Source organism: Solanum dulcamara, chromosome 12, assembly GCF_947179165.1.
Source record: "Solanum dulcamara chromosome 12, daSolDulc1.2, whole genome shotgun sequence".
NCBI classification, from domain to species: domain Eukaryota; kingdom Viridiplantae; phylum Streptophyta; class Magnoliopsida; order Solanales; family Solanaceae; genus Solanum; species Solanum dulcamara.
The window spans coordinates 24,522,572-24,538,140 of NC_077248.1; positions in this window are offsets into that span (position 1 = coordinate 24,522,572).

Consider the following 15,569-nt stretch of genomic DNA (forward strand, 5'->3'; position numbering starts at 1 on the left):
ATACTAGGATGAATGGAATATCTAGAATAATGGGCCTCCTCAAGGATGAACCTGACTAGATCTCCAACTCTAGGGACACAGAAATGACCCTATATCCTTAAATTGCCCTTCGGATCTAATGTTTCCTTCCTAGCCTCCCAACTGAGTACCTTATCATGAATCACCCTCAGCTGTGGTTCCTCAAACTACTATGACCAAATCTTCTCCATCAAGGAAGACCTAGCATCTATACAAGCAAGTACCCTGTACAGCTCATAAATATTAATACGGACCATCTAGTTTGCTAAGGAATGAATATTCAAAGCCAACGACCACTCGACAACTGATAAGAATACCAAACTCCCCATACTAAGAAATTTTTGGCTCAAAGCATCTACTACTACATTTGCCTTGCCCGAGTGAGAGATTATGGAGATATCATAGTCCTTCAGCAACTCCGACCACCTATGCTGTCTCAAATTAATGTCCTTTTGGTTGAATATGTACTAAAGACTATAGTAGTCAGTGTAGATCTCATAATGGGCTTCATATAATTAATTCCTGCAAATCATCAATGTGAAGACTATCGCCGCCAACTCCAGATCATGTGTTAGGTAGTTCCGCCCATGTACCTTCAGTTGCCTAGAAGCATATTCAATAAACCTATCCTGCAGCATCATAATGCAACCAATGCCAATACCTGAAGCATCACAATACACTATAAATCATCGTCCCTCAACAAGAAAAATAAGAATTGGAGCTAAACTCAACAAGGACTTGAGCTTCAAGAAGATTGATTCACACTCTTCAGACCACTAGAAAGGAACATTCTTCTAAGTTAGTCTGGTCAAAGGTGCTGCAATAGAAAATAACCCCTCCACAAACTGTATGTAATACCCTGCCAACCCAACGAAGCTGTGGACCTCAATAGGAGAAGTGGACCTAGCCCAATCACAAATTTCCACTATCTTTGTTGGATCTACCATAATCCCTTCTTTAGATACCACGTGCCCTAGAACTTCCATAGACTCAAGCTAAAATTCACACGTAGTAAATTTGGCATAAAATTCATGATCCCACAAGGTTTGAAGTACTATCCTCAGGTGCTGCTCTTGCTGCTGTCTACTCCCAGAGTAGACTAGAATGTCATCAATGAACACAATGACAAAAGATTCTAAGTAGGGCCTGAACACATGATTCATGCAATCCATGAATGTTGTGGTGGCATTAGTCTACTTGAGATACATGAGTAAGAACTTATAGTGCCCATATCGAGTCCTGAAAGTAGTGTTAGGGATGTCTGACTCCCTAATCCTCAGCTGGTGATATCTTGACCTCATGTCTATCTTAGAAAACACTATTGCACCTTGGAGCTGGTCAAATAAGTCATCTATTTGCAGTATTGGGTACTTATTATTGATGGTCACCTTATTTAGCTATTTGTAATAAATACACATACGCAACATACCATTTTTTTTTCAACAACAAAATAGGAGCACCCCAAGAAGATATACTGGGTCTGATAAACCCCTTTCTCATGAGGTCCTAGAGATGTACCTTAAGATCTCTCAGCTCAACTGGAGCTATCTGACACATCAACACTCTAAACTTAGAACCATTGTTTGTCCTTAAATAATGACATAAAACAATATAATACAACTTGGAAACACAATTGTCTAGAAGATGATATATAGCATCCCAACACACAAAACTATGACCCTCTTCTTCAACCAACTCTACTATGCAATGAACTGATAGTCCTACTATCTTTCAAGGATTGATTTACTACATACCACTACTCATAGTCAATAAACTAAATGCACACAATAATACTAGTCAATATAGAAACTCAACCGAATAATCATAGTCCCTTGCCACTAAGAAGTCTCTCATACAATATGCAATAATAACATAGAGACTAAAACTAACTCACTGATAGTCTTGCCTTTATTTTCTATACTTCAGCTTTTGAATAGCTCTTTTAGGATCACATTAGGACTTTCTTTGCTTGTAATGTAGGTTCAGGATCGAGTATGATACATTTTATATTTAAGTGACTATCTTGCCTCTCCATTATGCCACTTTGACTTAGCTACTTCTTTTTCAACCCCAAACAAGTTCATCCTTTTGTTTCTTTCCTTATTTATGCCCGTGTATGGTTTTTCCTTTTATTTTACTCAGTTTTTTTTCTAGGTGCGTTTAGCATTACAATTTGAATCCTTTGATGCATTACACCTGTTCTTTTATTTCTTTAGTGGCTATACCCTAATGTTGTTCTTTTTCCTCTCATCATAACTTTTTTCATACCCCAACTTCTTTGCTTCCTTTTGTAGTAACCACCCTTAACTTAGGATTTTAGCCCAAGTTCAAATGCACATTGTACTAGGACGGACCAGGGACAAGATAAAGGCCTACATTCAGATAGGGAATGTGAATTGTATCATTACAAAAAAGGACTTTTTCAGGCTTAATCTTTTGGTCCAAAGGGTACAACTTTATTTGGTTGGCTATTTTAAGGCTGTGACTCATTTTGTACAATGACCTATAATCTTGTACTAATCAAGATATTTAATTATTTTAATAAGACTGACCAAGAAAGCTGTAGCATATAGATGCATTGTTCAAATTAGGTAGTTCAGCTCATACTCATATGGCACATATGTTATACTATTTAGCTCCAATCAACACAGCCATGTTCTAGCTAACATTTGATTGATAGGTCAATATGTATAATGTGATATAGATATCCTAACAAGTCAGTTTTTATAATTTAGGCACAATCACATAGTATCTCAAAAAAAAATTTCATATTAGGATTCATTTTTGTTCATCTCACAACATTTATTATCATGGGCTACTATTTTCTTTTATAGACTCTAGTATTTACCAAGAAACAACATAAACATGCTAGTTCTACTAGATATTATGCTTGAGGGAAAAGTTATGAACTATCCTCAATTGTTTGTAGTGGGGGTGAGTGTGCTGGAAAGTACCTTACTAGTAGTACTGACTAGAATTGGGATCTCAGCAGTCTCAAGAGGATCAATACCACTAGGAAACACTCTAACCTTTGTAGCCTCAAGTTATTGTCTCTCTAGTTGTCTCTCTCTCTTTCTCGGGCTTCCTTTTGGGAAGTACATTTAGCTCTACAATTTTTTTTTTCTATAGCCATCCTCACCTTTCCAACATCATTAGAGAAGCAGTATCTATGTCGATATTTCTTTCCCTTGCCTTTTTTATTAGACTTCTTATGTATGTGAATCCCCATATCTTATATAGAAGAGTGGGCTCAGAAGGAGTAGCAACATCTTTATCAATGTGTCAGTAGCAATCGAAGATGTAGTAGTGGTAGACCTCTCCTGCAGTATAATTAAGTCACTACATAAATCTGCAAATAGAACTCGCATGGACGGTGTCTCCACAGATCCCAAACTAGCCATCTACTTGGTAATGTGGGCCTCTAAGCTATCAAAATAACCATATAATATAGAAATCTCCTTCCTCAGATCGGTGCATAGGGTCTCATCCTACTGAACTTAAATCTGGACCATCTGTGGAAGACACTCGATTACTTAGTCTAGTAACGCCCTAGTCTGATGCTAATTAGCTAGCATGCATGCAAGGAACTCATATGACACAGTCACCATCTTAGTACTCACTACAATTGGTAGAGGTTGTCTCTTTCCCTCTATCTGCTTATAAGCCTTGCCAATTAGTAGGGCAGGAGAGACCTCTTCTAATGATAGATTTGCCGGTAATAGACCAGGTATGATAGTCATTAGACAGCTTCCTGGGATGTCTTGAACATATAGAGTGGGACCTCAACATCCTTTATCGACTTGGTGACTTTGGTGTGCTTATCCAAGAACCGACAGAGAGGAACTTTGAAGTAAATGCATAGTCGTTGAATCAGGGAGAAGAGATCCCAACTTTTTCATTAAGTGCTCACTCTCACATATTTGTCGTTATCAAATGGCCTATATTCGAAGAATATCATGACATGATGCAAGCCAGCAAAGATGCTTGAGATGGGAGAATAGTATTATCATTAGTCCTTGGTCTTAATCGAGCATGAATTATGACCAAACTAGAATTTGTCCATGAAGGCAAGGGATTCCTTTGTGATTAATTGTCTTGGGTTGGTCACCCAAGCTGCCTCGGCTCCTTCAAAATAAATAATTTGTGCTATCCATCTCATAATCTAAGACCATAAGGTAGGATTAATCATCCGTTCGTCATCTGTTATTAAGTGATGCCTCTATTCGTATACTCCCGACAGGTGTGTTGTGTAATCAAGACTATATAGAAACTAGAGAATAGAGGCTTATGAGATATCCTCCTGGTAACCTCTCAACTATACTACATCCAATGAAGGTAGGTTAATCTAAGGCTTTCTTCTTCTTCTGGGAGGTCTCACCGATAATGAAATTTAGGATAGTGGCAACATAGGCAGAATAGAACTCTTGAGTAAGCCACTGACAATAATACTCTCGCAGTCTACTCATCTAGTCAAATTAATATCTATCGAACAAGGCCTTGATCTTGGGCATTGAGAATAGGTTGTTGATGATAACCCGAATCTCTGAAACTATGGACCATTTTCTTAAGCTGCTGGACCATTTGGATAGACCATCATTGAATATTTTCTAGCTCCCAACACTGATCATCTAATCTACAAGGAGTTTATAAGAGCTATTTATTTGATCGAATTAGATATCCGAGCGGCTGCATACCTCTCAATATTATGTCCACTCTCAACTTCTTGCTCTCCACTTCTAAAACTATTAGCTTTATCTCTGGATTGTTCACCCACACTATTTTGCTCATTTCTCAACTCCATCACCTCTTCTTCAGACTGGGAGTGTGCGGCTTCGATCTCGATGGCAGCTATCACTCTAGTATAAGGTGGTGAGTGAGGTGACACAGTTGTATCATAATGTACTTCAGACCTACTGGATGTCTCTTTTCCAGACTTGTGATCTAAATTAGCCCCGAATTATTGGGAAAGTAAGCCATGGAGTGGACTTGGGCTTTATGCATTTGGGTTCCATGTTACCTGCAAAGACGATAAGAGGTTAGTATTCAAAAAATAAGTGCGACAAATTTAAATAGGTATTTGGAATTCCTTGTAATTAAAAAAGTAAAGAAATAACCTTTAAGAAATAACATCGCTCAATCCATGATAGGGTGATTGCAAGCTAAAATGGAAAGAAAACTCTTTTTTTAGACCTTCAAGTTTTTCAAAAAATTTATGTTTTTCTGTAAGGTGCTCGTGAAGGGCTTCATGGAATGTGAAGGATTCTGTAGTGACCTCCAGTGGCCAGGCTTTAGGGATTTTCACAAAGTTTTTCTAATTGTTGGAACCACAAATAACACCATGGACCGTGATGCCTTATGTGATCCTACACTTAGAAAAATCTCAACTATGGAGACAATGGGCATACACTATGGGCGGTGAAGTGCAATATTGTTCATAGTAAGGTCATCATCCCTAACCCACACATGTTGCCATTTTCGATCCTTCTGTTAGTCCTGACATAAAATCTACACATAAGTTTAGTCAAATTTAGAACAATTAGCGTCACAACTAGTTTAACAATCATTAGTAACTCATGGTATTATCAATTCGAAGCAAGTATTAACCAAAGTTTAACCCATCAATCCTTGAATTCATATTCATAGACACATAGTCCAATCTACCCTAAAAATTATGTACAAATCATTATAACTACAACCAAACCCCCAATTTATATCAACTCAAAGAATTCAAAGTGATACCTAATTGTTGCATTTCACTTTTAACACAAATTGGGTTGGCATAGTGGTTGGGAATGGAGACAGGTGACTACACATAAACTGAGCAATTCTAGTAATTTGAATAGATGAGAGGTTGAGGGATTTTCACGATGCTTTGGATCAAAGGTTTTTTTTCTTTGCTTCATATTTTAGAAGACGGGAATGGCCCGTATTTGGATAGGAAAGGGTAAGAACCCAATCACACTAGGCAATATTTGGGACCGGTTCAAAATTAGGTCAGGCTTAAAATTACTTAGCCATCTTAGTTTCACGGCTTGTGGTGAAAGCTCGTGAAGAGAACCACAAGTTGTATGCCCCTCCATGGTGCTAGACTTGGAGAAAAAAGAATAATATAACTTGGTTTTCAGTAAAGGCTAAATGGTCTGTGAAGGCTATCATGGGTCGTAAACCCTATCGTGAATCTGAAGCTCATTAAGGTTGTGTTTATCACGCCTCTTCATCACGGGTTGTGGTGCCCTATATGGACTGTATTGGTGTCCATATGGTGTGCCTTGTCCAATGTTTTAGTGTTTTGTAACCCTACACTCACAGAACACACTGTGATACTAAAAAAATATCAAATAACAAAACTTAACCTATCTACTACAAATACAATCCTTCGGTTGCCTTCTAAGAAATACTTGATTTACTATCGTGGCATGACGTAGATCACATCACTACTCAGATTTTATTAAGCTTTCCCTATGGGTTGCCTCCCATGCAACACATGACTAAATATCACAATTTCCTTGACTATTCAGATTTTATCAAGCTGGAGCTTCTCAATTATTCTTGCTTTCTCATTGGTTACCAAGTATACATTCACACTCTGTCCATTTACCTTTGACATGCACCAATATTGTGCTTCAATATCAAGTGTACTATGTGGAAAAACTCTTGATACAATGAAAGGGCTAGGATACTTGGACTTTAACTTACTTGGAAATAATCTCAGCCTAAAGTTGAACAACAACCCAAAATCACCAGAATAAAACTCTCGCTTCTTGATATGTCGATCATAATATAGCTTCATCCTCTCTTTGTATAGAGATTCTCTCTCATATGTTCTTAGAAAGAACTTATCCATCTTATTCATCTTCTCTAGCCTCATATTTTCATTTTTTCCCCAACTCAGATTTAGCTTTCTTAGTGCCCATAACACCTTGCACTCTAGTTCCATAGGCAACTGACATACCTTTATAAACACTAACTTGTATGGTGATATAATAATGGGCATTTTGAAAGTTGTACGATATGCCCATAGTGCATCATCAAGGTTCCTTTACCAGTCCATTTTATTTACATTCACAGACTTAGCCAAGATCTCTTTGATATCTCCATTGGACACTTCAACCTGCCCACTCGACTGAGGATGATATGGAGTAGCTACTTTAAGCTACTTTACACCATATTTGGCCAATAAAGTGCAAAAGATTTTTTTATAGAAATGGGTCCCCCATTACCCATTACGAATAATTTCTCTCGTAGTGAAAAACTTGGAGAAGATATTATTTTTTCAAGAACCCCGCTACACTATTGCTTTCATTATATGCTAAAGGCACAACTTCCACCCACTTGGAGACGCAATCTACTGCAACCAGGATATATTGTAAGCTATATGATCTCAAGAATGGTCCCATAAAATCAATACCCTAGACATCAAATATCTTAACCTAAATGATTAGAGTCATAGCCAACTCTTGGCGCCTTGATATCGTACCTTGCCTTTGGAGTTTGTCGCAATGCTTTGCTAGATCATATGTATCTTTGTAGATGGTGGGCCAATAATATCTGCATTGAAGAACCTTTTGAGCTGTTTGGGCTCCATTATAATGTCCACCCACTTGAGAAACTTGAGAGGCTTTAAGAATACTCAATATCTTATCTTTTGGTAGACAGCGCCTGATCAGATTATCAGTACACATTATTAACAAGTACGACTCATCCCAGAAGTACCTATTCACATCATTTAAGATCTTCTTTCTCTACCAGAATGTCAGGTCCTTGAGCATCATGCATCTAACCAAATAATTATCAAAGTCAACATACTAAGAAATAAGATCAAGAGTAGCAGCTAATGCCTGCTCATATGAAAACAAATCATCAATCTCAAGCTTATCCCCATCTCTATTTTTAGCTTCTATCCTAGACAAGTGATCTTTTACGTGATTTTCACAACCTTATGTCCTTGACTTCAAAATTAAATTCTTGTAGAGAAAGAACCCGTCTATCTGACCAACCTTAACTTTACATCTCTCTTGCCATTAAGTACCTCAAATCTGCATGGTCAGTATGCACTATCAGTTTTGTACCAAGAAGGTACGGTTTGAATTTCTCGAATGCATACACATCTGCTAGCAACTATTGTTAGTGACTGTGTAGTTCTTTTGGGCTACATTGAGTGCTTTACTCACATCGAAGATAGGGTGAAAGATCTTATTGTTCTCTTTCCCTAGAACAACCCCGAAAGTGACACCACTTGTATCAAATATAATCTCAAAGGGTGAAGACTAGTCAGGAGCAATAATCACTAGCCCTGAAATCAATTTTTCCTTCAAGCAATGAAATGCCTTCAAGCATGCCTCATCAAAATAGAACTTCACCACCTTCTCAAGTAATTTATAGAATGGATATACAATTTTGGAGAAGTCCTTAATGAATCTCTAGTAGAACCCAGGATCTCCCAAGAAACTACGGATACCCTTCACAAAGATAGAAGGGGGGAACTTCTCAATAACCTCAACATTCACATTTTCCACCTCCAAGTCTTTTCCAGAAATCTTGTGGCTTAGTATAATACTTTATTTGACCATGAAGTGGCACTTTTCCCAATTCAGAACTAGGTTGTCCTCTTTACATCTCTGTAATGCCTTGCTAAGATTTAACAAATAATCATCAAAAGTATCACATACCATAGAAAATTCATCCATGAATACTTCTAGAGTGTCTTCCACTATATATGAGAATAGTAACATAATACACCTCTGGAATATGATGGGTGCATTACATAATCCAAAAGGCATGCGCTTAGAACCAAATGTACCATATGGACATGTAAAACTAGTTTTGTCTTGATCCTCCTATGCTATAGATATCTGATTATAACTAGAGTACCCATTTATAAAATATTACCAACATCTACCTGCCAGCCTATTTAGCAGTTCGTCTATGAAAGGCTTTGTGAAATATTCTTTCAAGGTCTATTTGTTGAGCTTCCTATAGTCCATGTAGACTCACCATCCAATGATCAATCGGAGTTGAGCTATATTGTTCTTGCCATTTGTAAGAACCATCATACCACCCTTCGTAGGGACACACTACACGAGACCAACTAAACTGCTAGTTGTAATCGGGTACAAAAAACCTACATCAAGCCACTTTATGATATCCTTCTTCACTAGTTCCTGTATAGTTGAGTTCAATCTCTGCTGGTGCTTAAATATAGGAATGCATCCTCTTATAACTGGATCTTATGAGTGCAAATTCCCGGCGGTATACCAATAATGTTAGCGATGGTCAAACCAATTGCTTTTTTGTTTCTTTTTAGGACCTCAACAAGCACCCAAATATTCTTTTCATTCAAATCTATAGTAACAATCACTAGAAAAGTGTTATTTTCACCCAACAACACATATCCAAGATGGCAAGGCAACTCTTTCAATTCAAGTAAATGTGGCTCCTCAATGGATGGTTTGGCGGGAGGACTAGGTCTATTTTTCAAGTCAAGATCTAGCTTTTTAGGAGAATAAGGGTGTGATCCCAAGCCCTACAAAGATTTAATGTCTCATAAAACCCCTCTAAGAAATCACCCTAAACGTTCATGATCACGATAGCTAATGTCTTAATAGTGAACCTCTCCTCAATAGATGCCTTAATAACTGCTTTCTCAACTACGTCTATCATAGACATCACTGTGATGTCTTTATAATTCTTCATGGGTTTACATATATTGAATTTTACTTCTTTATTACTAAGCCTGAAGGTGATCTCACCACCTCCCATGTCTACCAATGCTCTTCTATTGACCAAAAAATGGTCTTCCCAGGATTATGGGGACTTTAAAGTCCACCTCGCAGTATAGAATGAAAAAATCAACAAAGAATATGAACATGTCAACTCTCACTAGAACATCATATAGGATCCCTACGGGCTTCTTCACTGACCTGTCAGTCATCAACAACCTCATTGTAGTCAATTTGGAGGCTCCTAAGCCCAACTATCTTTAGATTGCAAGTGGTATCAAGTTGATACTAGGTACTTAGTCGTATATAGCCCTAGTGAAATTGAATGAACCAACAGAACATGTGATAGAGAATGCTCCTGGGTCATCTTTTATTTCAACCAATGACCTTGTAGCAATAACACTACAATGGTGTAGGTTGTTAGTGGGCTTGAAGGTGATTTTCCTCTTCTTAGTAACCATGTATTTCATGAACTTTGTATTACCCGATATTTACTCCAATACTTCTACCAATGGAATGTTCATGAATAACTCTTTTAGCATGGCAATGAATTTTAAGAACTTTCCATCTTCTGCCTTTTTTTCAATCTTTGTAGGAATGAAGGAGGAGGTTTGCAATTTGGTGGAAGCAATTTTGCTACCTTTTATCACGACTTAACCTAGGGCCTAGTTGTAAAATGGTAATAGAAACCCAGAAGGGATCCAATCAAGCCTCTTGACATATCATTAAGCATACATAAGGTAAAGTAAATATGGAAATAACATAGAAATAGTCTAAATCATGAACCATAAAAGAAGGATGTAACTTGCCTACATAAACTCTATAACATTTCTCAAACAATACCTTTACTACTTTAATTCGGGTAGGGGATAAGACATGTCCCAATATCACCCTTAATACGTGTCATGACCCAACCCCGTAGGCTGTGATGGGTGCCCGAACTGGATACACGCGTGTACCTCTGCCAACTATAAGTAAACCCATTTCCTGTTCGACTCATAGTGTACCAATAGATAAGAAAATATACAAGCCGATAAGGCTATCGTAGCCCCCGCCGTTCCTGTGAACAAAAATATATACATCAGGGTTTAGTACCAAAATCTAGGCTCCTACACAAAGGAGCACCTCTGGACCACGGAGTGGGACTCTTATGCTGGCGGATCCCCAAACTGTGTATCTATACCTGCGGGCATGAATATAGCCTCCGAAGAAAGGGGTTCAGTACGACATATATACTGAGTATGTAAAACATAATATAGCATAACTGAAAGCATATCTGAAATAGAGAAGTAGGAAATAAAATATCATATAAGGAACCTGTACATGTACCTTCTGAATCATAAAACATGCATGCTCAAATTATACAATATAGCCGGCCCTTTTAGGGATTCAGTGAATCATACCTGTAGGACCATCATAGGTATGGCGCCATCACCACCTTATTACATCATATCATCATATATATACATACGTACCCGGCCTTCTAGTGAGAGAATCAGTGAGTTTTTCATGTCATTGCAATATTATTCCTCGTATAGTATACTTGGCCCTTTAGTGAAAGACTCGGTGGATAATGTAGTGAGATACGCATGTTTATGTACCTGGACCGGGACTCAGTGATAGGAGGTTTAGAGTATGCATGAGTAGAGTAGTGAGTAACCATATGCAATTTAAAACATTATCAGAGATCTGATAGTATAAGAGGATTAAGCAATCGTCTGAGGACCCGAGTATTAGTGTTGTCATCTTGGCTTCCCTATAAATGCCATTAGGGGATATATTAATTAGCATCTCGGGGTCCCTAGACAAACCAAAGTAATGCTAACCACTTAAGGACTCCAAAGTACTTATTTTCATATAGTCCTTACAACTAGGAGCCCGTACATTCAATAAGTCCTCAGCATATGAAAGGTTCAAGGAAAGTAGCTCAACTATTATAAAAGTTCAACCTATAGAAGTGAATTAGAGACACTTAGGAATGGAATTACTTCAGAGATCGTATCACGTTTTACTTATCTCTAAGACATGCCAAATGAAGAGAAAGAATAGGCTTTACGTACCTCTTACAGGTTACTCTTTATCCCATTCGCCTTGTCATCCTTTGAACCTAGGTAACATGAAAGAAATGCAAGTATCAACAACCTTATACCTTTTAGGGTCTTATATTACCGATGAGTATTCATAGAACTTGTTTCCTCGCTCGCCTTCTTGACTAGTTCCTTAGTTAGTTAAGGGGTTAACGGAAATCAGACAACACCTCCCCTATAACTTGCCCTATCAACAATTCCATTTTACCCCAAAACATAGAAGACACAAAAACCACAACAAAAAGAAGCTATAGAACATAGAAATACCACAATATGACGTAATATAAGTTCCAAACAACTCGCCCAAAACTATGATACCAAAAGAGGGTTTTTAATCTTTATTTCATAAAACCTTTAACTATACAAAATGAAGGTTCGTGTGGCTGAAACCAGATTCACCCATGTCCTATTTAGACCATGTTCCAGACCTTCAACACACCACCACACACTTTCAATCCGCAGCACCACAAGCACAACACCTTACTCGACTTCAATTTAACTATAACGACTCCAATTTAAATTGTTTCTAACGTAAAGCATCTCTATGAAATTTTTATACTTACAGCCAAATAAAAGGCATGTAATACACTCCATAACCACACATAAATTCCAAATTGAAAGGATAAATGTTACCTTACCCGAAATTGGCCAAAACATGCCAAATTGCGCCTCAGAAATTCTCTAAACGTGCTGAAATTGAGCGGACTGTTTGTATCACTTCCTTGCTGCCCCAATGTGAAATTTTAGATTACCAAACACCTATATATCACCATAGGATACCTTAAATAATTAATTCATGGAATGAAATTGGAAACTTGCCTTTCTCTCCCTCTTGGCCGACGCTACTCTCTCTTAGCTTTAGGGTTTCCTTCTTTCTTTTGGCTGATGATTTTGGTTGGAAAATGAATTATGAGTCACAAAACATGTATATATATTCTACCCTGGGAGGTGAAATGTGTCCATCCCCCATTGGCCCAACGCATCCATGCGCCTAATGAGGGGATGCCACATGGCAGTGGGGTCCACCCTCCCAAAGCAAGCAGGTGGGTCACCTGCTTGCTTCAGCAGCTGCCATGTGTCACTCCTGCCTTGCTACCAAATGTCATTCTCTCTTTTTTCTCGTAGGTTCATAATCTCGTCTTATTTGAAGAACCTAGGTAATCCTTGCTACGTAAGCTTGGTATGTACTCAAGTGGCTTAAGTTTGCAAAACTTCTAAGTTAGTAGCTTACATAGGTAAGTCAAGTCCTACGACTCACTACTTGGCCTCCAACTCCTTCCGACTTCTCTTGACCCTATTTCCCACCTTTCCCTACTATAGGGTATGACATTCTCCCTTCTATAGAATTGTTTGATAGTGACATAGATTACTCTGCTCTCATGATAACTTCTAAGAAGATTAAGAGATATTCCAAGATCAAGAGTGTGGGGAGTAACATCCTTCCCCCGTTTAGAACATTCGTCTTCGAATGTTAAATAAAACTTCCCTTAAGATTTTATGTAGATTGTATGGAGATTCTTTTATATTGCGATAACATACATTTTCATCCAAGTAATTAATATTTAAGTTTTAGGAGTTAGGGTTATCTGTAGACATCAGGAAAAGGTATGAATACTTGTGTTTCATGTCTTTTTCAGCTTCCCAGGTCATTTGTTCATGATTTCTATTCCACTACAACACCTTGACAGAAGCTACGTCCTTAGTATGCAATCTTCTAATCTATCAATCTAGGATGGCAATTGGTTACTCTTCATAGGCTAACTCCTTTATGACCTAGATATCTTCTACGGGATATACTTGAGATGGGTCACCCAAACACTTGCGAAACATTGATACATGGAAGACTGATGTACTGCTTCCAGGTCTGTTGGTAAGTCTAGCTCATAGGCAACCTTGCCTATTCAGTGCAGGATCAAGTAAGGGCCAATATATCTCAGACTCAACTTCCCTTTCTTTCCGAACCTCATTACCCCTTTCATGGGCAAAATTTTTAAAAATACCCATTCGCCCACTTGGAATTCCAAAGGTCAACGTCGATTGTTTGTGTATGACTTCTATCGACTTTGGGCAGCTAATAATCTCTCCCGAATAAGCTTTACCTTTTCCATCACTTGTTGGACCATGTCTGGGCCTATTAGTTGTGTTTCTCCAACATCAAACCAACCAACGGGGGACCTGTACTTTCTGCCGTATAAAGCCTCATACGGCGCCATCTAAATGCTAGAGTGAAAGTTGTTATTGTAGGAAAACTCAATAAGTGGTACATGATCATCCTAGCTACCTTTGAAGTCAATTATACAGGCCCGTAACATATCCTCTAGCATTTTGATAGTGCGCTCGGCCTTTCCATCAGTCTGGAGATGAAATGTTATGCTAAGGTTTACCTGTATACCCAAGCCTTCTTGGAATGACCGCCAAAAGTGGGTAGTGAACTAAGCTCTCCTATATGAAATAATAGATGTGGGAACTCCGTGAAGTCGTAGTATCTCATTGATGTACAATTTTGCATAGTCCTCAACTGAGTATATGGTCTTGACTGGGAGGAAGTGGGCTGATTTATTCAGCCTATCCATAATAACCCATATGGAATCCTGCTTCCGGAGAGTGCGAGGTAAGCCGGTAATGAAGTCCATGTTAATCGCTTCCCATTTCCAAGTTGGAATCTCCATCTCTTGTAGTAGCCCACCCAGTGTTTGATGTTCAACTTTAACTTATTGGTAGTTCAGGCATTTGGCTATGAGCTCGGCTATATTTTTCTTCATACCATCCCACCAATATAAACCCTTGAGGTCATGATATATCTTGGTTGACCCCGGATGAACAGAATAACAAGCATCGTGTGCCTCTCCTAGTACTTGCTGCTATAGCCCTGCAACTTTTGGTACACAAACTCTATCTTTATATTGTAGTACTCCACTCGACGTGATCTCGAATGAAGTTTTTCCCTTTTTGAGAGCTACATCCCTATACTATGTCAGAATAGGGTCCTTGTACTAGTGCTGCTTTACTTTGTCCATGATTGAGGATTCAACTATTCCTCGAATAAAAACTCTATCATCATCCGACTCTGCTATGCGTACTTCAATGCTAGCGAGCTGGCAAATTTTGCAGACTATCCCATTTCGTTCTGGTTGTGTATCTTCCAGGCTACCCATTGATTTATAGCTTAGTGCATCAGCCACCACGTTTGCCTTCCCTAGGTGGTATAAGATGTCAACATTAGAGTCTTTCAGCAATTCTAGCCACCTTCTCTACCATAAATTCATCTCTCTCTGCTTAAAAATATACTAGAGGCTTTTGTGGTCTGTATAAATATCAACATGTACGCCATATAAGTAGTGCCTACATATTTTTAAGGCATGAATCACCGCTGCTAATTCAAGATCATGCGTCAGATAGTTCCTTTCGTGTTTCTTGAGCTGTCGGGAGGCATAAGCTATAACTCTACCATATTGCATCAAAACACATCCTAGACCAATACTGAAAGAATTGCAATAGATAATGTAGCCACTTGGTCTGTCCGAAAGAGTGACAACAGGAGTCGTAGTTAATTTATCCTTTAACAACTGGAAGCTTCGTTCGTAAGCATCAGTCCACTGAAACTTAGCCGCTTTTTAAGTCAGCCTTATTAAAGGCGCCGAAATGGAAGCAAACTTTTCCATAAATCTCCAGTAGTATCTTGCTAACCCCAAAAAGCTACGTACCTCCGTAGGGGTTATAGGTCTTGGCCAAGCCTTCACGACAT